The sequence below is a fragment of the Canis lupus genome, unplaced genomic scaffold (genome assembly GCF_003254725.2).
Source record: "Canis lupus dingo isolate Sandy unplaced genomic scaffold, ASM325472v2 SANDYSCAFF106, whole genome shotgun sequence".
NCBI classification, from domain to species: Eukaryota; Metazoa; Chordata; class Mammalia; order Carnivora; family Canidae; genus Canis; species Canis lupus.
In genome coordinates this window covers 207122-210981 of record NW_026019487.1, presented here as the reverse complement: position 1 = coordinate 210981, position 3860 = coordinate 207122, and positions in this window count along the sequence as shown.

Genomic DNA, 3860 nt, shown 5'->3' with positions numbered 1-3860 from the left:
TAGAAAATATAATATGAAAAACTTAAAATAATATTGATAATATAATAATAATAATAATTAATAACAACAATAATAAAGAATCAGTTTACTGGGATCCCTGGGTGGCGCAGCGGTTTGGCGCCTGCCTTTGGCCCAGGGCGCGATCCTGGAGATCCGGGATCGAGTCCCACGTCAGGCTCCCGATACATGGAGCCTGCTTCTCCCTCTGCCTGTGTCTCTGCCTCTCTCTCTCTCTCTCTCTCTCTGTGACTATCATAAATAAATAAAAAAAAAAAAAAAAAAAAGAATCAGTTTACTACGGAGAAAGCTGAGAAACACTACCTCAGCAAGATGATCAGATCGATACCAAGACTGATAAATCATGTTGATAGTATCTATCCTTTATGATATAATGAAAATGGCAGTATATCTCTGTATATAATCCACAAAAACAGTTCAGTCATGAGATAAACGAAAGACATATCCCAAATGAGGGAAATTTTACAAAATACTCTACTTCTCAAAGCGTTCCAGTTCAAGAACAACAAGGAAATGCTGAAAGACTGTCACAATCTAGAGAAGCCTAAGAAAACAGGAGGACAAATGGAATGTGATATGAGGGATGGTAACTTAGCAAAAACTAAGGAAATCTGAATAAAGTATGGTCTTTAGTTAATGCGAATTTTTTACTCTTGATTCATTAGCTAATATTTGTACCGTACTAATATAAGATATCAATAATTGGAGAAACTGAGTGCAAGTGCATGCGAATGCTCTGTACTATCTTCTCAATTTCCCTATAAATCTTTGTTTTTTTCCTAATAAATAAGATTTATTTTGAAAATTGATTTAAATGAATCAGGCTCCAAGTGTGAAGACATTTTAAGAATTGTTGAATTATCTTTGCCTTATTCTTATAGAGTTCCTTCAGTGGGCACAAAGTAATAATTTTATATCAGAAGGAAATAACAACACTTATGAAGACGTATAATGCCTCCTCAACCTGAAAAGAAAGGATAATAAATGCAAAAATCAGATAAAATACTTCTAATATAATAGGCACCATATTGTAACTGCATTTAAAATTAGCAATGCATAACATTTATTTCCTGGACATTTGTCTTCCAAAGAGTTCACAGTGTTTCAGTGTCAGTTGAAACAGGGGAAGAATCCCAGGGAAGAATCCTTCACATAATAATAGGACCATTGGTACTAATGTCTCTCAATTATTTCCAATTCCATACAGATGCATTTCCTGATGAGTGACTGAGCTGTGAAGAAAGAGATGAGAAACCCTCATCCCTCTGAATTACTTGTGTCAGAATATTTTAACCATAGGACTACGGATAGTAAATTATTCTTATTAACAAGAAATACGTCTCAGATTGGAATCTGAGCAATCAGATGGGCAGAGTAAAAACACTTTGACTCGCTCCTCATCTTTTAAAGATAAAGGAGAGCTTTTCTATGTACAAAGTTAGTTGTCAAGATAGCCTTAGGGAATAAGAGTCTGCAGCATGGAATCCCGGGGCACAGCTGGGACGCCCACGAGCCAGTTCTTCCTGATCCCAAATCCCTGGTCCTGTCCCCCAACACACGCTGCCAAGCTGAGGTCATTTGCCATTGCTCTCTTAGGAGCTCCGGGGAAGGGGGAAAGAGCTAGATGGGACAAAATGCAAAGAGGCCATTGAAATGAAGGCCTTTCTACTTTAGGTTCAGTGTTCGAACAAGTCCAGCCATCCCAGGCCCCTGTGAAGAAGAGCTGAAATTTACATTATTTCAGTTACAGGAAAAAAACAAAAGTTTACCGCTTAATGTCCTAGAATGCCCCACAATAGAATCAAACTGAGCCCATGCCATGGGCTGGAAGCACCTATTAGAATGAGAGCAGAGCTCAATACCTTTGAAGGCCCCAAATCAAAATGTAAACAGAGGGAACCCTGGGTGGCGCAGTGGTTTGGCGCCTGCCTTTGGCCCAGGGCGCGATCCTGGAGACCCGGGATCGAATCCCACGTCGGGCTCCCGGTGCATGGAGCCTGGTTCTCCCTCTGCCTGTGTCTATGCCTCTCTCTCTCTCTGTGTGACTATCATAAATAAATAAAAATTTAAAAAAAAACAAAAAAACAAAATGTAAACCGAAATTGAGGAATTGAGGAAGCCCTTCTGGAGGACCCCGGGACAAGCCCTTAAAACTAAGCTAAAACACACCTCGGGGTCCAAGTGCCTGCCCTGCTGTGTTGGGTGTACTTGGACACAAGCTCGAGTTTGGAAATCAACCCTTGTGTGTTTGCATTGGTGTCAGTTCCTTAGTGGTTTCTCGGATTCACAATCTTGGGCACAATACCGCCATGTCCTCTCCCACCTTGGCTGAACCCCTATCCCCTCCCACCCAGGGTGACACTCAGTCACCTCCCCGCCTACAACAGCTGGGCACAGGCCGTCACACAGGTCCCATGGGCATGGTGGGCACTCCCGCCTTCCCTGCCCTCCCAGAGGAAGGAAGGAAGTTTCGGCAGGACACACTCCCATGGTGGCCACAGGGCTCCCTGCCCAGCACGGCACCTCGTGACAGGTCGGGTCTGTGTCCCTCACGCCTGTTCCTCCTCCCCGGTTTTCCCACAGGAAATGAAGGAGGACGCCCTGGTCTCCTCCAGGGACATCACGCAGATAGACCTGGACATCATCAAGAAGTTCAGCAGCCACATCATGTTTTAGGACTGCTAGGGGGTCGGATGAGGCTGCTGGGCCAGGGGGCTTTGGGGCCCTGGAGGCTTCTGGGTAAGGAAAACGGGGCCTCTGAGGCCAGGGAGAGCAATAGCAACCAACAACACACCGCTCCATGGTAGGGTGATGGGGATGACCACACCCCCAGGGCCTCAGGGATGAGGAGGCCACAAGGATGGGGCCTCCAGGGGTTGCCATGGGACCTGAACACCAAAGGGGAGAGGGACGGCCCCCTGAGAAGCAGGGGATGGGGTGGGGGACGTGAGGGGCATGAACCGGACCTGGGTGCCAGGCGGCATGTCCGCGGCTGGAGCAAGACACACATTGATCCCAAGAGGGTCAGACGGTTCAGAGTGACACCCACTCTCAGTGCTTTATATATTTCTAAATTCTGTGCATTTAATTTGAGACAATTTGCAATTTTAACCATACATATTATGATGACCCCCAGATAATGCCCCCGGTCCAGCCAGGGCCCTGCACTCACCACATGGGGCCCCAGGGGCAGGTGTCACAACAAACCCCAGAATGGGGTTGCCTTTATCTGTAGATGTCTCTGTGTGCATCTTAGAAAACGGGGATGCCTTGTGTCCGCTGGCCCCCCACGCCATCCCCCCATTCCCCAGACCCACACCATCCCCCTACATCATCATCCCCCATGGCATCGCCACTACCCCATCCCCCTCACACAAACACAGCCTCACATAATCCCCCCACAGTATACCCCAACACCATCCCCCCTATACCATCCCCCACATTCCACCACCATCATACCCATGCCCCCACACCATCGACCCCGAGCAAGGACCCGGTGCAGCTGCCCCCTGTGGGACATGATCAGCCTCCCCGTTTTTCTCTGGATACCCTGCTCCCATCAGAAGCCCGGGTATCCCATAGAGTACCCAGGGGTTGCAGGGAGGATGGACGGCAGGGAGCCCCCAACAGTGTGAGCAGGTGAGTGAATCAGAGGACCCACTGTGCCCTGCCTCCACCCACTGTCACTCCTGGAGGGTGGGACACCCTGCACAGGACACCAGGCCCTAACCTAGAGGTACCTGGGCTGATTGGGCCCAGGCTCTGTGGGGGCTGGGTTGATTTGAGCCCCCACCAGTCCCAACGCAAAGACTAATGGAATCAGGCCCACATAGCCCTGGCCA